Source organism: Apium graveolens, chromosome 1 (assembly GCF_009905375.1).
Source record: "Apium graveolens cultivar Ventura chromosome 1, ASM990537v1, whole genome shotgun sequence".
In the NCBI taxonomy this organism is placed as follows: domain Eukaryota; kingdom Viridiplantae; phylum Streptophyta; class Magnoliopsida; order Apiales; family Apiaceae; genus Apium; species Apium graveolens.
Genome location: NC_133647.1, coordinates 163,254,383 through 163,279,764, shown reverse-complemented (window position 1 = coordinate 163,279,764; position 25,382 = coordinate 163,254,383). Strand labels below are relative to the sequence as shown.

General features: G+C 36.1%; 1 non-coding gene across 1 annotated transcript; it reads left to right on the top strand.

The window, feature by feature from the left end:
- The first annotated feature begins 20,450 nt into the window (after positions 1 to 20,450).
- LOC141681241 (small nucleolar RNA R71) lies at positions 20,451 to 20,557 on the top strand. Its single transcript, XR_012558687.1, has one exon. It is a non-coding gene; the product is annotated as a small nucleolar RNA R71 (small nucleolar RNA).
- The last annotated feature ends 4,825 nt before the right edge of the window (positions 20,558 to 25,382 follow it).

Genomic DNA, 25,382 nt, shown 5'->3' with positions numbered 1-25,382 from the left:
CTAAGGCCATCATTGTCACATCATTGCCTCAAGTATCTAAATGATTTTTTTTCTTCTTCTCAATAACTTTAGAATTTTTTGCCTCTTTTTTTCTTAGGTAAAGAAGTGCTTGTAGGCATGTAGCATTTGTGAGGTACATCTCATTTAAAATATGGTATTGTGACTAGGTTGTAGGATATAAAGAGGTGAATCTATGCGTATTAAATAATGGATTTAAATTTCAAAGTGGTCACTGATGTGTAAAATAACTGTAAGTGCACAACGGTTAATTGTAGCAAATACCAGGTCGATCCACAGAGACTATGAATTTTCAAAACCCTGACAATTTAAATCAGGCGAACTAGATAAAGTTTTGAGAGGAGTTTGAATTAACCTAATTTGCAAATAGATCAAATAATATGGAAAACCTAGGAATCCGAATCCGTTAATGAATCACAATTAATATCAACTCGCCCTAAATTCAATTCTCTTTTCTTCACAAATAAATTTTGATTAACGAGATAAGCATATACTATGAAACTTGTTATCTAACAATAACCCATCAAAACTTCATGGAGCAAGTATAGGCTATGAAAAAATAAATCCAGTAACAATAATATATCAAAATCACTTTGTTAATTAAACAATTAAGCACCAAGAAAAATCATGAGAATCAAATAATAGGAACGAGAAGATATCAGAGCAATTAAATTAACTTCATCTTCATCTTAGGGAACAAATTTAGCTACACATGATAAAAAGATGAACAAAACAAATAAATAATTGAATGTCTTGGATGTGGGAATGTTGAATGTGTAAAATACAAGAGGGGAGACCCATATACATATGGAAAATATGAGGGTTGGGTTCTTGGAATACAAGTAGGATTCTTAAAGTATATTCTTCTTCTTCTCCAATAAGGATTTTATTTATCTTCCAATTCCCTTGACTTCAAGAATAGTCCACCTCCTTCCTTATTTGCTCCTTTTCCAACTCAAATTCTAATTTTATTTATTTTCCTACAAAACAAAGTAAAACAATTTATTTAAAATAAAATTATGAAATGGACATAAAATAGGTATTAATAATATGCAATAATATGGACCTATCAAATGCCCCCATACCTATCTTTTGCTCGTCCTCGAGAAAAATCAAAAAGAAAAATGCTAACTAAGAAAAGTCCTATGCTCCTTTTCGTAGACGTGACGGGAAATTTTAGGTTTACCAACCCAAAAAACTCATAGACGATCTCTACAAGAGGAGTATTATCTCCTAAGGGTTTACAGAAGATATACCCATAAAATCTATGAAATACTCTAGCAAGTGTGCAAACTCTATCAACAATAATATTCATCGGTGTGAACACAAGAATTTTTAGGAAAATACATGCCTTTAAGACTCTTCTAATTATAGCCAAGATATATGTATCAACAATCCACTTATATCGACTCTGAACGTTTACAAAAAATCCCAAGGTGTGTCATGAAAATAGGTCTATGAAGAATCAATTGAGTAAGGACATTTCCTTTTTTTCAACCAATATTGAACGAACCCAATCTCTATGAAAACAATTATCTAGCCAAAATTCACGGTTATTAATTTTTTTTTAACTGACTGTGCAATGTCCGTTTTCTTAGGCTTTCTATGTTACCCATGTAGCGAGCTTTGAGACAATGACTCCCAAACCAGATGGTCTTAGGGCACTAGGTTTTGAAATACCCCAACGGACTTAATTACTCGAGTAACAAAGGTCAGAAAACAAGACTAGTCAATTATACTACTTTTTCCCATCATCTCAAATTTTTTCTCTTTTTTTATTTGTGAGGAATATTGGGTATTGAAGTAGTTTATTCAAGCATGTCTTTTTTCTTTCTTTTTTGCTTTTCTTTTTTTTCGCAAAAATTTTATTCGACATTGTTTCAACATGTGGGCTCTGTCTCAGATATCGAAAACTTCCCTAAACAATCTTTCCTACAAAGACCTTGTGCAAATGTGCCGTCTTGGACTCTTAAGCAAAAATTTGTTCGACACAAGTTTCATGAAGAAAACCTTACTCAAATACGTACAAATCATCTCAAGGCATTATATATATAAGTTTTGAAAAACTGCTAACACCAACTAGTATTAAACTACAAGAGTGGAATGGACAACTTAGCTAAAATATCTCTGATTTTTTTGATTTTATTTTTCAATTTTTTTTGGATTTTTTATATATATGTAAATACTACTAAACCCCTCCACATACCTAAAACATGTATTGTTCTCAATGAATGTAAATGAGAGAAAAATGACAAAGTAAAAGGAAGAGAATACCTGATATGGGCATGACAGAGGAATAGAACTAACTATTATATAACAAGAAAACTTACTTTGATCACGCATCAATGAGGTGAATCACCTCTTCCTCAGAATCAACTGGCAGTTCAAAAAATGGCTTAAGCCTTTGACCATTAACTTTAAAAGTTTCACCAGTTTTAGGATTTTCAATTTCAATAGCACCATGAGGAAGAACAACTTTAACAATATATGGTCTCTCCCACCTAGATCTCAATTTCCCAGGAAATAAATGCAGCCTAGAGTTGTACAAAAGAACTTTTTGACCCGGAGAAAAAGACTTTCTCAAAATAGATTTGTCATGCAAAAGTTTAGTTCTTTCTTTATATATCTTAGCATTTTCATAGGCATCATTCCTAATTTCTTCTAACTCAGATAGTTGTAATTTCCTATGGCTACTAGCAGTGGGTAAATCAATATTTAACTTTTTAATGGCCCAATAAGCTCTATGTTCAAGTTCAACAGGGAGATGACATGTTTTACCAAAAATAAGCCTATAAGGAGACATACCCAAAATGGTCTTAAAAGCAGTACGATAAGCCCAAAGTGCATCTACCAACCTAACAGACCAATCTTTCCTATTTGAATTGACAGTTTTCTCTAGAATTTGTTTGATTTGCCTATTAGAGACCTCTACTTGACCACTAGTCCGAGGATGGTAAGGTGTGGCTAACTTATGAGTGATGGAATACTTCCCCAAAAGAGATTCAAACTGATGGTTTTTGAAATGCTTACCCTAGTAACTAATTATAGCTCTAGGCGTACCAAATCTAGAGAAGATATTCTCTTTCAAGTACTTAAAAACTACCTTGTTATCATTAGACTTAGTTGGTATGGCTTCGACCCATTTAGACACGTAATCAACCGCTAAGAGAATGTAGAGGTTACCAAAAGAATTAGGAAAATGACCCATAAAATCTATACCCCAAACATCAAAGATCTCGATAACTAAGATTGGATTCATTGGCATCATGTTTCTTCTAGTTATCTTTCCTAAGTGTTGGCACCTACTACAAGCGGCACAAAATTCAGCAGAATCTTTAAACAAACTAGGCCAATAGAAACCACATTGAAGTATTTTTGCAGCTATCTTTTTAGCACTAAAGTGACCTCCACAAGCCTGATCATGGCAAAAGGAAAGTATACTTATAAACTCATAGTTTGGAATTGGTCTGGACAATACTTAAAAAGATAGGGATCATCCCAAAAGAAGTATTTGGCTCGTGAGAGAAATTTGGATTTTTCTTGTTTAGATCAATGAGAAGGAATGTCACTAGTGACAAGGTAGTTAACAATATCAGCAAACCAAGGAGTGGTAGATATGGAAAGAAGATGTTCATCAGGAAAAGACTCATTCAAAGGCATATCAATGGTGGACTCCACTATTAAATGGGAAAGATGATCAGCAACAACATTTTCAGAACCCTTCTTATCCCTGATTTCTAGGTCAAACTCTTAGAGCAACAAGACCCACCTAATCAATCGGGCCTTCGAGTCTTTCTTAGAGAAGAGATATTTAAGAGCGGAGTGGTCTGTGTAAACAACGATTTTAGAGCCTATCAGATATGACCTAAACTTTTCAAGAGCAAAAACTACCGCTAGAAGTTTTTTTTCAGTGGTGGAGTAGTTAAGTTGAGCATCATTTAGTGTCTTACTAGCATAGTATATGACATGAGGTAACTTATTGATTCTTTGTCCTAAAACTGCCCCTACAACATAGTCAGACGCATCACACATAAGCTCAAAAGGTTGATTCCAATAAGAGGATTGAATGATGGGGGCTGAGGTTACCTCTTTCTTAAGATGTTCAAAAGATTGAAGACATTCATTAGAGAACTCAAATTTTATGTCTTTAGAAAGAAGATTGGTCAATGGTCTAGCCTTTTTGCTAAAATCCTGAATGAAACGCCTATAAAAACCAGCATGTCCTAAGAATGAACGGATTTCTTTGATAGATTTTGCTGGAGGTAGATTAGTAATGAGATCAATTTTAGCTTTATCAACTTCAATTCCCTTTGATGAAATTTTATGGCCAAGAACAATTCCTTCTTTAACCATGAAATGACACTTTTCACAATTACGAACAAGGTTTGTTTCTTTACATCATTTTAAAACCAAGTCAAGATGATTAAGACACTGATGAAAAGAGGAACCAAAAATGGAAAAGTCATCTATAAATATTTCTAGGAAGTCTCCTACCATATCAGAGAAAATGCTCATCATACATCTTTAAAAGGTGGCAGGGGCAGTAGTGAGACCGAAAGCTAACCGACGAAAAGCAAAAGTTCCAAAAGGACAAGTGAAAGTGGTTTTTTCTTGATCCTCAGGAGCAATGGGAATTTGGAAATATCCAGAAAAACCATCTAGGAAACAGTAGTAAGAGTGACGTGCTAATCTTTCTAACATTTGATCAATGAAGGGTAGAGGAAAATGATCTTTCCTAGTGGCAGCATTAAGTTTCCTATAATCAATACACATTCTCCAACCAGACTGAACACGAGTGGGAACTAGTTCATCATCCTCATTGACAACGACAATGATCCCTGACTTTTTAGGCACTACTTGAACAAGACTGACCCATGAACTATCAGATATAGGATAGATGATTCCATTATCCAGACATTTAAGGATTTTTTTTCTAACAACTTCCTTAAGAGTCGTGTTTAACCTCCATTGTGGTTCTCTAACCGGTTTAGCATCATCAGCTAAGAGAATCCTATGTTGGAAAATGGCAGGGCTGATGCCCTTGATGTCGGATACGCTCCACCCTATGGCTTCCTTACTCTCTCTAAGTACATATAAGAGTTCTTCTTCTTGATAAGGTGTTAAATTAGATGCAATTATGATTGGAAGAGACTTAGAAGGACCTAGAAATATATACTTAAGAGTTTCAGGAAGAGGTTTGAGTTCTAATTCTGGTGGACTTGCCTCAACGGATTCACTAGCTTCAAAAAGTGGCAAATGAAAAGGTTCTAACTCTTGGTTGGAACTAGGAATGGTGGAATCTAACATTTCATTGACCTCATTTTTATGACTAGTATCATCCCAATCTTGACCTAAATGATCTTGACAAAAGCTATGGACATCATCAACATTCATGATTTCATTATCTAACTCATCAAACATATTAACATCTATGGGTTGGTCAAAAAGCTCATTGGGTTGTTTTCCTACATTGAAAATATTGAGATCAATTGTCATGTTTCCAAAAGTAAGTTTCATTAATCCATTCCTACAGTTGATCAAGGCATTAGACGTGGCAAGAAAAGGTCTTCCTAAAATGACGTGAATTTGATTTTTCAGATTTTTGACTGGTTCGGTCTCTAGAATAACAAAATCGACGGGGAAGACAAAATCACCAATCTTAATCAACACATCTTCAACTATATCCGTTGGAGTTTTGACAGAACGGTCAGCAAACTGAAGAGTAACACTAGTCTTTTTAAGTTCACCTAAACCCAAGGCTTGATAGACAGATAATGGAAGAAGTTTCACACTAGCTCCTAAATCAAGTAAATCTTTATCAATGAGGGTATTACCTATGACACAAGAGATGGTAGGACAACCAAGATCCTTATACTTCACAGGGATTTGATTTGACAAGATAGTATTCCCGCCTGTCACGCGGGTGACTCGGGTTCGATCCCTGGCAGCGGCGTAAAAAACTTGATGTGTAAAATAACTGCTAGTGCACAACGGTTAATTGTAGCAAATACAGGTCGATCCACAGAGACTATGAATTGTCAAAACCCTAACAATTTAAATTAGGCGAACTAGACAATAAGATTTGAGAGGTTAGAAAAGCTTTCTTAGGAACATGAGTGGTTCTTTTATGAGTACACAAATCTTTTAGACACTTAGCATAAGAGGGAACTTGTTGAATTGTATCTAAAAGAGGAATGTTGATCTTGACTTGCTTAAAGACTTCTAAAATCTTATCTAACTGAGCAAATTGTTTGTTTGAGATAAGTCTTTGAGGAAATGGAGCTTTTGGCTTAAAGAATTTTTTACTAAATGCATCAGAATGGGGTTTTGAAGGTGGTTCTTTGGATGGTGATGACTCATTAGATTCAGAAGTTTCAGGATTTGAAGATTGTGTAAGACTAGGATTCAAGAGTAGAGGATTTGGTTCCGATGTTAGTTTATCTTCCTGATGAGTATTAACACCAGCATGATTGTTGAATTGATTTCCAGACCTTAGAGAGATGACATAGTTCACATTTTCATGAGACTTTTAGTTTTGATAAAATTTAGGATTAACCTCGGGTTGACTAGGGAAATGATTTTTCTCTCTCTCACTGATTGTGTTTGCCAATTGACTAACTTGGACCTCTAGCTTAGATATGGCTTGTGTGTTTGAATTTAGCAACTGCCTATCTTGGGTCATAGCTTGCATGAAAGATTGTTGAGATTTAAGTAAAGCCTCCATACTTTTTTCTACGGAATTCAATTTCTTATCAGATTCACTAAAACCGAGAGGGTTTAAGGGGTCTGAGTTAGGATAATGACCAAGACTTTGAGGAGGATTTGTGTTGGGATTTTGAGCTGGGTGTGGACCAGGACTGGGCTTTTGAAAAGTAGGTTGAGAATTTTGATTAAACTGATTGTATTGACCTTGGTTCCATGAGAAATTTGGGTGATTCTTCCAACCAGGATTGTATGTGGGTGCCTATGAATCATTCCTAACTCTAGGTTGAAACATAGCATTGACTTGTTCACTTTCAGGGCAATTATCTATTACATAATTAGGAGAACTACAGTGTGCACATATAGAAAATTGAGAAGACACATTGTTGGTTTCTAAGGCCTCTAGACGTTTAGTGAGTGTAGCTAACTTAGCTTCGGTTGCAATAGAATTACTAACTACGTGTAAACCCTTAGATCTTTCAGGTTCCGGATTAGGTTCCCTAGTTGACTGCCACAACATTGTTTTTTTAGCTAAGTCCTCAAAATATTGCCAAGCTTCTTCCTCAATTTTATCCATAAATTTACCTTGGCACATAGACTCTAGCAAAGCAGTGGTTTGACTGTCTAATGCTTCATAAAGAATTTTACAAAGTCTCCATTTTTCTATACCATGTTAAGGACACTTAGACAAAAGCTTTTTAAATCTATCAAAATACTTCCAAAAAGACTCATTTCGATTTTGTTGAAATTGGTTAATTTCATTCCTAAGTATATTTGCCTTATGGTTTGGAAAATATTTTTTAAAAAGATAGAAACAAATCCATCCCACGTGGATATAGAATTAACGGGTAGACTATACAACCATTGCTTAGCCTCTTCTTTTAAAGCAAAGTTAATAAGTCTGAGCCTAATGGAGTCTGAGCTAAGTTGTTGGAGTTTTTGTAAAGCACATACTTCCTCAAATTCTCGAATGAAAAGATATGGATCCTCTCTCTCTACCCCAGAAAACCTAGGTAACATGCTAATATGGTGATGTTTAATTTCAAAATTATTCACGGTTACTTCAGGTAGGACTATGCACGAGGGTTCAGCGGAACGAGCGGGATAACAACGGTCTTTGAGTGAGACAGCCATGATTACAGGTGGAATTTCTACTTCTTTTTTTGACTCAATTTTAGTGGGTGAAGAAAAGTTAGTGGGTGAAGAAAAGTCGAGTTGCCTTACTACTTTAGGAGATGAAAGGTTAGAGTGTCTTATTAATCTAGATGAATGGTCTCGAACCCAATTACTTTGCATATAAGACAAATATTCACGTAGCAGACAAAAGCTATAAGTAAACACCTAAAAAAAAATTGAAAAATCAAAAAGAAAATCTTTGATCTATGGGTAATCCTAAAAATAATCTAGACAACTCCTAACTTTTGGACCACCAAAAAGTCTATAATCTAGATTTATTCAAACCGATTGGCCAGGTAAGCGGGGGCACTTCCTTGTAGATAAGGCACTGAATTAGAGAACAGCTAGCCTAGTCACCAATCCAAATTGGCCAGGTAAGTGATACACCTGCCTTGTCACCAAAAGTTCAAATAATTCCAAATTTACTTCCTCTTTTAGGTACCTTCCTAATTGAGCTCAAAATCCTAGGGGCCAACGTCTACTTAATTTTATTGAGGTGGGTTAATGCAAGATGAAGGAATTATTGATTTGTGGGCCAAAAAAGGGTGATGAAATCCTTCACCTTATTTTGTAATGGGGTGGCGCCCTTAAGATTGATTAGATGATGCATCACATAAAGAACAAGATAATAAACACTTATGGATGCACTACACTACGTGTATTATTCTAAATTGTACGTACCTCTTTCCTCCAGCAATCACCACAATTGTATAAGATGGAAAGCAATAAATATAAAAAGAAAATCCAGATGATGTGATCCTACGTGAGATAATGAATGATGCAACAAATTGGTTTTTAACAATTAACTAACTAATATTTTTTGAATTTTTCAAATATTTTTTTTGGAGTTTTCAATAATAAAAGTGAGAAAAAAATAGAGAGGTGATACGGAATACCGAAAAGTGCTTTCAAAAATTCCAAAAGAGACGGCGAGGCCTCCTAGCGATCTTCTTGTCTAAACTTTCCTCCGCTTCACGATTTCCTAAAAAAAACAAAGAGAAAACAAAAAAAAACTAGTCCGAAGAATTAAATATCAAGGAGTGAAAATTAACAATAGTCCCCGGCAGCGGCGCCAAAAACTTGATGTGTAAAATAACCGCAAGTGCATAGCGGTTAATTATAGCAAATACAGGTCGATCCATAAAGACTATGAATTTTCAAAACACTAACACTTTAAATTAGGCGAACTAGACAATAACATTTGAGAGGAGTTTGAATTAACCTAATTAGCAAATCGATCGAATAATATGGAAAACCTAGGAATCCAAATCCGTTAACAATCACAATTAATATCAACTCGCCCTAAAATCAATTCTCTTTTCTTCACAAATAAATTTTAAATAATGAGATAAGCATATACTATGAAACTTGTTATCTAACAATACCCCATCGAAATTTATGGAGCAAGCATAGGCTATGAAAAAATAAATCCAGTAAAAATAATATATCAAAATCACTTTGTCAATTAAACAATTAAGCACCGAGAAAAATCATGAGAATCAAATAATAGGAAAGAGAAGATATCAAAGCAATTAAATTAACTTAATCTTCATCCTAGGGAACAAATTTAGCTATACATGATAAAAAGATGAACAAAACAAATAACTAATTGAATGTCTTGGGTGTTGGAATGTTGAATGTGTAAAATACAAGAGTGGAGACCCATATATATAGGTTAAATATGAGGGTTGGGTTCTTGGAATACAAGTAGGATTCTTAAAGTAAATTCTTCTTCTTCTTCTCCAATAAGGACTCAATTTATCTTCCAATTCCCTTGACTTCTAGAATAGTCCACCTCCTTCCTTATTTGCTCATTTTCCACTCAAATTCTGATTTTATTTATTTTCCTACAAAACAAAGTAAAACAATTTATTTATTAATAAAATTACGAAAATGGACGTAAAATAGGTATTAATAATATGCAATAATATTGACATATCAGTCACTCAACTGAAAGTCATATATCAGTTTCATCATCAAATGTAATGGGGTATCATTTGAATCACTAAAGTGATAATAAATATCAAACGGATACCTCAAAATAAGTGCATGAGAATTAAAAATCATTTTTATGGAGTTCTATACATTTTTCTTGATTGTTATTATAACTAAATGAAGTGAAAGCCATATATCACTTCCTTCACTGATCTTAACGGAGTATCATTTTAATAACTATAATCAATTAAATATCAAATAAATAACTCAAAATACGTGATGAGAAAATAAATATTTTATTTTGTTGAGATCTATCCATTTGTCATCAATGCAACTACAACCAAATGAACTGTTATGAATTCTAGTATTTTAAATAATATATCTAGATTTTAAAAAAAATATTTATTATTTATTTTAAATTATACAGTTATTTTATCATACTTAATTAAAAATAACTAGTAAATAAAAGTTTTAAAGTCTAGATATTTTATGTAAAATACTAGTGTTCATATTTCATTTGGTTATAGCAGCGTTGAAGAAAAATGTGTATAACTTAATAAAATATAATATTTACATTCTTATCACATTTTTGAAGGTATCTATTTGATATTTATATGACTATAGTGATCAAAATGATACCTTGTTCAGATCAGTAAATGAATTGATATATCACCTTCACTTCAGTGACCAATTTGATATTTAACCCATTTAAGATATATCATCAATGTTTCAAATTTTTTCTCAGAACTGGATTCTTCAGATACCAATTGATAACTCCTAGGGGCGGGGCTGCTCCTTCAAAGCCGTGCCTGGATCGTTTGCTGCGGTGGTGGTGTAGCTGTCATGGGGCTCCTACAAAACAACACCGGAAGGGGGTTTGGGTCCCGTGACGCCTCCGGTGTGAGAGTAAGAACTCGCTTTTGGGGAAGATGAAGGTAGATTGGAATGAAAGGAGGCTGTGTGTGTATATGAGTGTGAGAGAGTGATTAATCCAAAAACCTATCCTCCTTGGGCTATTTATAGCCAAATGATAGGATTTAGGGTTGGTACCTTTAAATCATAGTCGTTGGTTCTAAGAGTAGAGGACATCTGGCTGGGGTGGATACCTTACACGTGTAGGAATGGGAATGGTTGAGGAATGTTCTAAGGATCTCCTGGCACGTTCCCTGGTTGTTCTCATGGTGATAATTAAAAGTTGTTCCTATCGTGTGGTTGGTCACGTGGCTCACATGCTGAGGCTTCCAAAGGTTGGGCCACCAGGATTAGGTAGCCTTGAATAGTGGCATGCGGGACTAGAAGAAGGTAGGAGTCCAGACCCAGTCCTTGTAGGAGTCATATGTACTATCATGTGCCCCCCACTACCTTAAGCATATTTTTTAGATGTGGGAGTAAGGCTAATAATGTTTGTAGTTTGTTGCTTGTGAGACAAATTTTAGCTTTACTTCCCCCTAGTCCGGATTGTGTTGAGGTAAGGCGATCCAGACTAAGGTAGATTGTCTTTAAAAGAATTTGAGCTTTCCTTGCCCCCAAGTATGGATTGTGTTGAAGTAGGCCAAGCCGGACTAAGGTAGATTTTCTTTAGAAGAATTTGGGATTTCTTTGCCCCCAGTTCGGACTGTGTTGAGGTAGGCTAAGCCGGACTAAGGTAGATTATCTTTAAAAGATTTTGAGTTTTCCTTGCCCCTAGTTCGTATTGTGTTGAGGTAGGGTGATCCAGAATAAGTTAGATTATCTTTAGAAGAATTTAAGCTTTCCTTGCCCCCCAGTCCGGATTGTGTCGAGGTAGGCCAAGCCGGACTAAGGTAGATTATCTTTAGAAGAATTTGAGCTTTCCTTGCCCCAGTCCAAATTGTGTTGAGGTAAGGCAATCCGGACTAAGGTAGAATTCCTTTAGAAGAATTTGGGCTTTCTTTACCTCCCAGTTCGGATTATGTTGAGGTAGGTCAAGCCGGACCAAGGTAGATTGTCTTTTGAAGAATTTGAGCTTTCCTTGCCCCCAGTCCGAGTTGTGTGGAGGTAGGCGGAGCCGGACTAAGGTAGATTGACTTTAGGAGAATTTGAGCTTTCCTTACACCTAGTCCGGGTTATGCTATGGTAAGGAGTCTGGACTGGAAGGTGAAACGGTTTTGGGGTTTTCCCCCAATGATTTAAATTTTTACAGTTGTCATTTTCAAAAAAATATCTCGTATTCATAATTGCTATTTATTACCGTGTACATATATAATTGTATGCATGTGTAGATCTTGGAAATCAACGGTTGGGATGATGCCACGTGGCATGGCTGTTCACATCCGTCCCTCCCTATAAAAACCCCTATCCCTTCTTCTTTTTCTTTTACTGCATCTCCGAAATTTTTTATTTTCGAAAACTTTCATCTTCACCCCTCTTCTCTGTGGTGCCAAAGATCTCCAGTGCTTTTTTTCTTTGCTTCTTTCTTGCCCATGCTCTCCTTTCTTGGAATTTTTCTTCCTTTCTCCTGTTTAACTTCTTTCTTTTTGATTGCTATGGTTTATAGGTTTATTTATTAGTGTTTTTGATATATATGATTGTGTTCTTCGTATTCGTTGTAGAAGAAATATATATATATATATATATAAATATATATATATATATATATATATATGTTTTGTGTTATGTTTTGGTGTTTGATTTTGGTTTTAGGGTGTTTTTGGGTTTAGAATTTTGTTGCTGAGTCCGGACTTCTGAACTTGTTCCAGACTTTTGTATCTGCTTTTGCTTCTAAAATATAGAGTCTTTTGGTTTTGTGGTTTTTTATTTGTGTCCCAACTTGTAGTATGAGTCTGGATTTGGTTTGTTTATGTTTAGCTGATTTTTATTTTTTGTGTTTGGCTTTGTATTTGGTTTTGGGTTTTAGGGGGTATTTTGCGTCCAAGGGGATATTTTCCTGGACTAATGGCTTACAACTTACTAAAATTTAATATAGGGTAGTTCGGACCATTGTAGGTTACAAATTAAAGAATTTGTAGGGATATAGACTAACCGGTCTCATTGCTGCTAGGTATATGGTCCAGACTAAAGCGCGTGCTAAAGCTTACTTCTCCTGCTATCCGAGGCCTTCTGATTCTAAGGCTAGTTCTGACAATCCGGACTCAAATATTGATCATTTAGAGATGGGTAAGAAGGCGTCGACTTCGGAGTCCAACGTCATTAGGAAATTTAGTACGGGGAAAATATATCCGAGGAAGGTACCCTGCACCCGGAGGGATATTAGATCAATATCAAGAACTATTTCATTACAAAGAGTGCAGAGATTGAGGATAATGGTATATTAGGAGCCTTAGGTCCGGCTATGCTCGTTAGCCGAATAGTGGTCCTGGTGTTTACGATGAGTCCGAGTTTGATATGAAATTTGCGAGGATGATAGTTTCTAAGGGTCCTTTATGAAAGGAGTCATGGAGTTTTGGTTTTTTTCATTCTCGAGGACTTCTTCAGCTTCAATAGATGGCCATTGCAATTCTTCGAAGTAAACCGAGCAGTCTAGATCTGATGAGTTCCGGACTAGCATGGACAAAGTTTTCGCTTCTTCATTTTCTTCTCGACATATATGCAAGACTTCATATCTTCGGATTGATGCTACGTAGCTTTTAACCAGTGCCTCATACTTTTCTAGAACTGGGTCTTTTTCTATTGATTCTCTGTTTGATTTCTTGACCACTATCTGGGAGTCTCTGTAGATGTTTAAGTCCCGAACTATGAGAGTCCTTGAAAGCTTCATTTCTGTAATCAATGCCTCAAACTCTTCCTAGTTTTTTGTTTTCGGGAAGTCGAATGATATAACTGTCTGTATCATGAATCCCTCAGGGCTCTTTAGGATGAGTCCGACTCCCGACCTTTCGCTTATTGACGAAATGTCTACTTTTAAGGTCTAGGCTCCCGGGCTTGTAGTTTGATTGCTCTCTAGGTCTATGTTCATAGATTCTGATCATGCCTCCGGAAAGTTGCATTCGATTATAAAATCAACAAGTGTTTGAGCTTTGATGGCAGTCCTGGGAATGAAACTTTAGATTAAACTGACTTAACTCCACTGCCCAATTAACTAACCTTCCCGAGATATCAGACTTGTGAAATATTTTACTTAAATGCTGGTTTGTGACTACCCTGATTTATCTTCCTTGAAAGTAGTTCCTGAGCTTTCTCGATGTTATGACCAAGGCAAAGGCAAACTTTTCTAGACTTGGTTACCGGGTCTCCGCGTCCTTGAGTACTTGGCTCACATAGTAAACTAGTTGTTATCTTCCATTCTCTTTTCGGATTAGGGAAGCCCAACTTCTAAGGCTCCGGCTGATAAGCATAGGTAGAGAGGCTCTCCTGGTTGGGCATTAGTTAGGACTCGTGGCTGTGAGAGGTATTCCTTGATTTCTTCAAATGCTCTTTGGCACTCCGGGTTCCAGTTGACTTCTTTCTTGTTGTTTGCTCCTTTGAGTAGATCAAAGAAGGGTAAGCACCTTTTTACTAGATTTGAAACAAATCTTCTAAGTTTTATTAGTGATCTTGCTAGCTTATGAACATCCTTCTTGGTCTTAGGAGCCTTCATCCCCTGGATCGCTTTTATTTTCTCCGGATTAGCTTTAATTCTTTGGTTGCTGGTCATGAACCCAAAGAACTTTCCTGCTCCAACTCCGAAGGTACATGTCTCCGAGTTCAGCTTGAGTTCATGCAACCTTAGGTTATCAAAATATTCTCTCATATCTTCGATGTGTCCTGGGATGGTTTTTGATTTTGTAATCATATCGAAAAACATAAGACTCCAAGTTTCTTATGATCTGGGAGTTGAATATCTTTTTTATTTCTCTTTGGTTAGTGGATCCTGCATTTTTTAGTCCGAATGGAAACATCATATAAGCGTAGACTGCTCTTGAGTTATGAATGCTGTCTTAGGTATGTCTTTTGGGTTTATCTTGATCTGATTGTACTCGAAGAATGCGTCCATGAAACTTAGCATGATGTGTCCGGATGTGGCATCTATCAGCTGATCAATATTGGGCAGAGGGTATGGATCTTTTGGGCGGGCATCATTTAGGTCGGTGTGGTCGACAAACATTCTCCATTTTCCATTTGACTTCTTCACCATGACCACATCCGCCAACCACTCCGTGTATTTGATTTCACAGATGATTCCTGCTTTGAGCAACTTCTCTACTTCTTCATCTATTTCCCTTTGCCTTTCTGGGGCAAAGTTTCTTCTTTATTGCTTGACCGCCTTTCTGTTCGGGTTGGCGTCCAAGCTATGCATTGTTATGGACTCGTGCAATCCGGGCATATCTCTTGGACTCCAACAAAACACATCTCTGTACACCCGAAGCAAGGATACCAATTCTTCTCTAAAGACTTCTTTGAGTCCGGACCCAACTTTCACTTTCTTTGTAGCACAACTCTCATCAATCTGAATTTCTTTTATTTCTACTGCGGCCTCAATTTTTACTTGGTCTTGGGTCGAGACCATTTGATGAATCCGGGCTTCGGTGTTCTTCTTCAAGTAGACATTAGCTTGTGCTGATTCTTTATCTTTGATTGTTTGCATGGTAGGATTGGCCTGGTCTAGGGCCAGATTTGCTTCAATAACTACCATAACTTGGTTGCTTTTCAGTTATTCCGAACTTGGTTTGGTTGCTCTTGGATCCAGATTAGATTCAATTACTTGCACTTCTCTTCCTGTTTCTTCCATTGAGCGGGCATGGTATTTCTTAATTCTTTGCTATTTACGAAGTACTGTGGCCTTTCTTTTGTTATTCTGTTGCGTTTCTGCCCTTACTAAGGTCTGACTGTTGTTAGGGAGAAAACACGCGCTAATATTCAGGCAAGTATACGCGTACGCAAATAGTATAAGATATAAATCAGATTCGTTCCCACAGAGACTGGTTTAGGTTAAGTTCAATTTATGTACCTATGCAACAATGTATGGTTATCGCTCAATGCTAAGACAAATAACAAATTGGGTTTTTATTAAACTAAGAGATTAATTAACTAAATAACATTAACTAACAGAATTGAGGTTGAATTACTATATATGACAAACATTGGATTCTAACTTCGTTAAATACTTCATTCAATAGCCTTATTGTTCTTAACCTTAGCATGTGATGGTGATGACACTAATCAGATAACACGAAACTGATAAACGCCAACTTTCGTTGCACGAGTACCATTCTACCAGACATCCACAAAAGAGATAGAAGCTGAATAGAAACCAATTATATTGAGACCCTATATGTCTACAGAATTTGACAACATAACGGTTTAAGCACAAGTTATCCATAATGATTACATAGGGCAAGTAAAACGGTTAGTGTTACCTACGAATCATGCATACACATACATGAACCTATGCTAGCATGGCAAGTTCTAAACCTCTATATTCACTGTCGCTTCAATAGAGATTAACACACTATCTTATATGTTAGCTACGCACATAAGACGAATAAGCACAACCAATACTAGGATATTAATCAATCACCACACATCAAGATATCGAAATAAATTAATTATTGAAATCCATAAGTAAATCCGCTAGAATCCCATGACAACGTCTAGTTCATAATCGAACTCATCATCACCAGGGGTTCCAATGAAAGCATGGTATAAAACAAGGTCTTAATAAATTGAATAATGATTAAAGTACGAATAAATGAGATCTAGGTTCAACAAGAACGAAAACGAGCATCCAAAGTTATAACTAATTCAAAGAATCACAAGTTGAAAACAAGATCTTCTTTTTCAGAGTTGTTATGTGCTTCTAGGTCTTCTCCTTGGTATCCCAATCTTCCCGGATGATGAAAACCCTTTTTTTAGGTATATATATGCCCCTAGTAGACCTGAATCCTTAAAATCGTCAAATTCCACTAATAAAAGGCTTTTTCAGCGCTCAGCTACTGTCTAGGAAAAATTCTGATGAATCTTGTTTTGGCCATAACTTGAGTTCTACTTGTCAGAATTAGGCGATTCAACTGCCCAAGCGAAACTAATGAGATTTTCTACAACTTGACAATGACATTGGCTTCCAAATCTAATCACTTTTTATCATATTTCCTTTAAAAGCTCTTTTCTTCATATAACTGATACCTGAAATGTAATAACACAAAAACACATCAAAATGCCAATAACTTGAGTCCAAAATACCAATTTAAGCTTGTAATAAAGCATTCCAAGTGGATATAAAATCCACTTATCACACCCCCAAACTTGAATCGATGATTGTCCTCAAGCATAAACAGACTTAAAACTACAAAACAAACCTAATGCATGAATGTAACTACGTGAATGCAACTAAATGATAATGCAATCGATCCCCTCAGAATAACCATAACCAAATGAATAAGCCAATGCCTCTAAGAATGCAATGACTTTAAACAGAACTCGAATAAATCCCACAAACCAACTCACAAACCAGAAACGTGCGTGTGTGGATGCTTAACAGATATACTCTCGATACTAGATCAATAACCATAACTTATCTATCATCGAAATAATCAAAAGTTTATAAACATAATAGACAATAAACGCATTATGACTCACAACACCTCCTTTCTACTAGAGTTATACAAGGATTCACACTATTATTGAAAACATAACAAAGATGCTTATTTGATCGTGCAATGAATGAGGTCCCAAAAGACTTATACAATAATACCCATGTAGTGAGCGTTAGGTTACTGGATCCCTGACTATAAAAGCCTTAGATCACTAGCCACAAAGTCCCCTAAAACTTAATAACTCGAGTATTAAAGAGCTCACTCTTGATCAATTATGCATAAATACATACTTTCTTTCTTTCTTTTTTTTTCTCTTTTTTTTTCTTTTTTTTCAACAATTTCTGAATGAGTGCATTTCGCTCCATCTCATTCAACACTAGACTACTCAAAAAATATGAGTCGACTAATAGCCATTTGACGCCTAGCCTTACAACAACTAGCAATGAAATCTAAGTTTTTCTCCAAATAAAAAAAATCAGTATTTTTACGTCATTACGAGAATATCACAAATTCTAAATATAACCAAGTGATTAAATCTCAACAACAAACAAGTATGATCATGATCTAGATTAAAAGCAACTCTATAAGACTTTGTGAAAATATTTGTTTCTGGCATATAAATCAATTCATTAAGACTTGAACATCCCTCTATTCGTCATCACCACACTGAAATCAATATCAACTTATCAAATATCATAGTTCATCTTAAGGGATCATGCTAAATATGCATGTAAATGCAACTATATGAAATCACATAAAAATAAACAAATATGTCCTAAATGAACAATCATACAAAAATATGAATGAACTATAACTAAACATGCAATATGAATCTATATGAATCTATATGGACACACACACTATTAATCCTTACATTATCACCCCATTTTTAATGTCCTAATTGAAGGTAATAATAAGGATTTCAGGCATACTTAATTAGCGGGAGAATCAGCCTCGTCGGGTGGAGGATCAGGTGGCCAATCAACCTCGCCACCAGTGTCTCGAACAATAGTACCGAAAGCATGTGTCAAATATGCAGCAAAATGACGGTGAATGTCGTGCATGGCCTCCATACGCCTAATTACTCGCCTGTACTACTCATCACCAATACCAGTCCTATCAACTACCTGCTGCACATGAGAAGAACCATTTGTAGGCACTGGAGGATCTGTTCGGCTACCCTCTATAATATCAAAGATATATCCCAACCCCTTGTCAGGGGGTGCATCTAAGAATGAATAACTCAAGTGATCTGGCTTTCGGGTGAACTCAAGTATGGGAGCTTCTTGAATAAATGGTTCAAAATGCTATTGAGAAATTTTCAGCTCTGCTAACCCAAGAGAATCGCATGGTAAATTCAACTTCCTATTCAACGGAGGTGCATTCAAAACCTGCAGTTGCTCTGCTCCTTCCTTGTCATCAATAACTGATTTCCCCATTAAGGATCTCTCTAAGGTCTCTGACTCTGGAAATTTCTCAAGCTCTAAATTTACTACAGAGTCGACCCACTCTACTTTAAAGCACTCCTCTTTAGCTGTGGGTAACTTTATTTCCTTGAACACATTAGAAGTGACCTTTTGGTCGTAAACCTTTATCGAAAGCTCTCCTTTTTGCACATCGATAATAGTTCGTCCTGTACCCAATAATGGTCTTCCAAAGATAATGGGAATCTTCTTATCTTCCTCGAAATGAAGAATTACGAAGTCAGTAGGAAAGATGAGTTTATCCAGTTTGACCAAGACATCCTCCACTATACCTCGTGGATAAGTGATGGAACGGTCAGCTATGTTGGTTTCGGATCAGGCAGACCAAGCTTCTTGAAGATAGATAAGGGCATCAGATTGATGCTAGCTCCTAAATCAGATAAACACTTGTCGAATGATAAGTTTCTGATGGTGCAAGGAATAGTGAAGTTTTCAGGATCTTTAAGCTTCGGAGGCAACTTCTGTTGCAGCACAGCACTGCATTCCTCCGTGAGAGCAACGGTCTCTAAGTCATCGAGCTTCACTTTCTGAAAGAGAATACCTTTCATAAACCTCGCATAGCTAGGCATCTGTTCAAGAGCTTCAGCGAAAGGTATGTTGATATGAAGTTTCTTGAACACCTCCAAAAACTTCTCAAACTGCTTATCAGGCTTTTTTTCTGCAGCCTCTTTGGAAAAGGAGGTGGAGGATAGATCTATTTCTCCCCTGTATTACCCTCAGGAGGAGTGTGTTCCACAGTTGTCTTCCTTGGTTCCACCTCTACTTCCTTCTGCACATCCTCTTCAGCCACAACTGCATTTTCTGAATCTTGAGATTTTTCAGGCTCTTCGTCTTGCTGAATTTTGGGGCTTGCGACCTTTCCAGACCTTAAGGTGATGGCATTCACATGTTCTTCAACTTCCCTCTTTCCTGGATTGGCTTCTGTATTACTAGAAAGTGTTCCTGGTGGTCGATTCAATAAGGCATTAGTAATTTGCCCTATTGGGTTCTCCAGAATCTTGATAGAAATAGCCTGGCTTTGGCATATAAGAGCCTGGTTTTTGCACATAAGCCTCAACTCCTCCAATTCATATTTTTCATTCGAAGATAGACCTGCAACATGAGTTTGTTGTTGAAGTTGGAGTTGTTGCTGAAAACCAGGAGCGTTGAACAGCTTATTTCCAAACTGCTAGAATGGCTGTTGCATCGCATTCTGATTGTTGTTCCAGCTAAAGTTAGGATGATTCCAGTTGTCAGGATGATAAGTGTCTGGAACTGGTTGTTACGATCTTTGAAAGTTGCTCACAAACTGAGCTGAATCACTAGATATAGCGTATTGTTCCGTTGCATGCGGACTTGCACACAGCTCACAAACACTAATTATTTGTTTAACACCATAGTTAGCCATAGAATCGATCTTTATAGACAACGCCTTTAGTTGAGCAGTGATAGCCGTAGCTGTATCTACTTCAAGAACTCCTGCTACCTTGCCATTGGATATCTCTGGGTTGGATACTGATATTCATTAGCAGCCATCATTTCTATTAGATCATAAGCTTCCTCATAGCTCTTTGCCCATAATGCTCCGCCTGCTGCTGCATCGAGCATGGGTCTGGACTGTGCTCCAACCCATTATAAAAAACAATTGATGATCATCCAATCAGGCATTCCATGATGAGGACACTTCCTAAGCATCTCCTTGTAGCGCTCCCAAGCTTCATATAAAGATTCTCCTGATTGTTGCGCAAATTGAGTAAGAGCATTCCTAATTGTAGTTGTCTTCGCCATAGGGAAAAATTTAGTAAGAAACTTCTGAGCAAGAATTTAGTAATCGAACCAGCTGGTAGACAGTGTAACCAGCTCTTAGCCTTGTCCCTTTAAAGAGAATGGGAATAGTCTCAGCTTTATAGCATCTTCAGAAACACCGTTGAACCTGAAGGTGTCGCAGATCTCTATGAAATCCCTAATGTGTGTATTGGGATCTTCCGTTAGAGAACCTCCAAACTGGACTGAAGTCTGTACCGATTGAATTATGTCAGGCTTGATCTCAAAGGTATTAGCTGTGATAGCTGGCCGGACAATGCTAGATTGAATGTCATTGATCTTGGGTTGAGAAAAATCCAACAAGGCTCTCATTCGTGCTGCTGGATCTCACATTATAATGAGTACCTGAAACACAAACAAATAAACCGTGAAAGTAAAAGAATCCGAGTCAGTGAACTTTAACGACCACTGATGACAAGCATATAAACTAAAAATAAACACCGAGTACCCAGCAGCGGTGCCAAAAACTTGTTAGGGCGAATACACGCGCTAATATTCACGCAAGTTTACGCATTCGCAATTAGTATAAGATATAAATCAGATTCGTTCCCACAGAGAATGGTTTAGGTTAAGTTCAATTTATGCACCTATGCAACAATGTATGGTTATCGCTCAATGCTAAGACAAATAACAAATTGGGTTTTTATTAAACTAAGAGATTAAACTAAATAACATTAACTAAGAGAATTGAGGTTGAATTACTATATATGACAAACATGGGATTCTAACTTCATTAAATACTTCATTCAATAGCCTTATTGTTCTTAACCTTAGCATGTGATGATAATGACACTAATCCGATAACACGAAACTGATAAACGCCAACTTTCATTGCACGAGTACCATTCTACCAGAAATCCACAAAAGAGATAGAAGCTGAATAGGCACCAATTATATTGAGACCCTATATGTCTATAATTTGACAACATAACGGTTTAAGCACAAGTTATCCATAATGATTACATAGGGCAAGTAAAATTGTTAGAGTTACCTACGAATCATGCATACACATACATGAACCTATGCTAGCATGGCAAGTTCTAAACCTCTATATTCACTGTCTCTTCAATAGAGATTAACACATTATCTTATATGTTAGCTACGCATATAAGACGAATAAGCACAACCAATACTAGGATATTAATCAATCACCACACACCAAGATATCGAAACAAATTAATTATTGAAATCCATAAGTAAATCCGCTAGAATCCTATGACAACGATTAGTTCATAATCGAACTCATCGTCACCAGGGTTTCCAATGAAATCATGGTATAAAACAAGGTCTTAATAAACTTAATAGTGATTAAAGTACGAATAAACGAGATCTAGGTTCAACAAGAACAAAAACGAGCATCCAAAGTTACAACTAATTCAAAGAATCACAAGTTGAAAACAAGATCTTCTTTTCAAGAGTTGTTCGGTGCTTCTAGGTCTTCTTCTTGGTATCCCAATCTTCCCGGATGATGAAAACCCTTTTTTAAGTATATATACGCCCATAGTGGACCTGGACCCTTAAAATCGTCAAATTCCACTCCAAAAAGGCTTTTTCAGCGAAATCAGCGACCAGCCGCGCCCTGAGCGGCCGCTTAGCTCTCCTGAGCGGGCGCTAAGCTCCTTGGCGGCCGCTCGATGACATCCCCTTTCATATTCTGTCACGACTAATACCCGTTTATGTTTTTAGGCATCTTTAAGTTTTTTTGTTAAGTGATAAAGCGTTCTTTTCATACGATCCTTCTCGTCAGTTATTCTGAGATTTGTCATCCTCAATATATCTTTTACTACTTAAAGTGTCGGCCACCACATTGGCTTTTCCTTGATGATAATATATTTCTCAATCATGGCCTTTGATCAATTTGACTATAGCCTCTATCTCGTGTTCAGTGTAAAAAAAATTCCAAAATTTTCTCATAAGTAAACTCCTTGTCCCTTTCAGTTCGAACCTTATCACAATTATTCTAGATTATTATTAGAGAGCCTTATGTCACGGTCCTTAAGCTGCGTAGACATATTATTAGACTTCACGCAATATCCTATTTTTATCGTCGAGTAATTCTAGCACGGGGTTGCTACTAACTTTGCCTTCAATTCTTGAAAATCTTATTCCTCAAATGCATACATGCTTGGTTTTTCCCGAATTTATTAGCACCATTCCCGATAATGTTTCATATAAGTGTACCTCACTAATCACGTCGTATCCCTATTTTCGTTCTTCTATAACCATATTAAAGATACTTATGATAATAACTAAACATGGTATTCTTCTTTTAAAATAACTTACTCCTCACGATGCTCCGATTGCACCATCATAGCACTGAGCTTTCAGTCTCATATTACAACAATCGGTTCTCAACTATACCTCTCTTTATTGGGAAGGCAATTAGCCTTGGAAAAAGATTTTCACGATATCGATGAAATTTATACAATCTAAACAAATAATGAGCTCTGAATAAAAGAGTCGCAACACTCAGAAGATTTATAACTTGGAAGGAAGAATATAACAAGGATTATCCTTCCATGTCCTTAGAATTCTATATTGTGATATTATGGAGAATATCCATTGAAAGCTATGATTGCGGAATAATAACATCATACGAATGATACTTGTAAGATTTTCCCATTAAAAGAATACTTTTCTTCTCGAATAATGAAAGAAATATCGAATGACATCCTCAACCAAAGGTTAACCATTGAGGTCTCTAAGAGGTGCTATTTTGAAAGAAGGAATTTTATCCAATGATTAATAAATTAGGAAGTATATTGTTCTTCAATCACTTTGTAATTTTAGTTGGATATTCGTTATACAAACGAAAGAATAAAATAGTTTATGAACAAAATATTTCATAAAACTGAATATGAATTCTCGTTTGAGTGGGCGACCTAGTTAGGTCTCAATTAAATCATTCTTTGAAAATTTCATCAACAATTAAATCTGGCATATATAATGCACTATGGAATAATCAGAATTTTATTGGAAGTGGAACTAGCAAAATAATAACTAGTCCATATCAAGCAATATTATCAACCGGCTAAGAAAATGGCCAGCACAATTGGTTTGACCCATAGCAACTAGCTAGGACGATTAGCTAGGCTTTTGTCATATTAATTAAAATTTTGACTAGTTAGGACAATTAACTAGTCATTCATGAGAACATATGAAACTAGGCATATTTCAGTTTGTTTGTAAAAAATCTCAACATCGTAACCACTAAAGAAATTGTGGCTACCTAGATGACGATTTTAAAATAAAGAGTTTTTAAATTTGGGCCGAGAAAGACAATTATAACTTTGAATCGAGTGGTCTTGGCATCAAAACAATCGATAGCCTTTTATCAAATATTTCTTTCCAAATAAAGGGTACACTCATAGGTGCCTTAGTTCACATACTTTATCAGATCTTTAAATAGAATTGAATCGGAATACCAATATCAAATTGATACCCTTACTATGATTTCAAAGTTCAATATATAATTTCATCCCGATTAGAGGAAAAGAATTCCGAGGAATATATGGATATTAGATCATCCATGTTTTTAACAATTTGTTAGATATTTACAATCTCGACTGAGAAGAGTAAGTAGAAAGAAGAATCAATTGAAGATACTCATTATGAATATCCATCGATGAATTGAGGGAAAATTTATATATATATGAAAAAAAACTCTTGGATAATTGAAATGAAGTATAAATAGCTCTGAGTCGAACAAAAAGATCATAATCTATGAATGAAAGTTCATGGATTAACTAAAAGAATTGAACAAGTCCTGATGCGGAGCAAGACTATTCAAGATGGTCACATCAGAAGTTCAAAGTAGGGAACGAAAATGATTGCCTGATATGACTTATCAAGACAATACGAATGATCAACAATTTGGAGGGAGTAACGTGACAGTGAGTAGGTGCCAAAATATTTCACTGATTATCCTAACTTTCATCATTATCCATCTGAGGATGATCCCACCTCTTCTTCTTCGTAATTCCATGTTTCAAATAGTTTCTCTTTCATCATCACTTTAAAATAGCTTACTAACTTGACTATCACACGTATATCTTTCATTCCGGTGTTTTACCTCAAAGACCTCACTCATAAATATTCTAAAAACATTTGTTAAGCCGATAGTTGCCTGCTACACGCATCCGTTACTAACTATAAGTGGCCAGTTCCCCTTGGGAACAAATCAAAGAGATCTCTTAGGGATCTCAATGCAGTCCATAAGTTCAGTGGCATGTGTGTGTAATTGAACATACGTTACTGACTATATTAGAGGTCTATGAGTATATATACGTAGCCTCTGACATCGTATCTACCGAAGAATTCTACTCTGGACTCACTGGTCTATCCCTTTTAAAAAGTTTCTAAGATCAAACCATCGCTCGTTAAAATCTTACGCCATTTAATTATAGACATGCCATCGATTATCGATACTCTTAATTTTTAATCTAAACCATCATATCCTTACATGTTAAATGTACTAATAATATTATGTAGTGTACTTGTCTTACGATGATATTTGTATATCATATTCAAATCTTCCTTAATGGGAATAAAAATCCTCAAGGGTATATCAGACACTACCTCTGCTGAATTCGTTATTAATACGATATTCACCTTCTCATTGGTAAAATGACACCTTCAACTAGTCTGGGTCAATAACCTCAACTGTATATTAATAATTAGACTTTATGGTTCTCACATGTGATGCCCCTTCATGGGCAACCTACACAGAACTACAGGTAACAAGGCTCGTGTCATCAAAATTTACATATGGTGT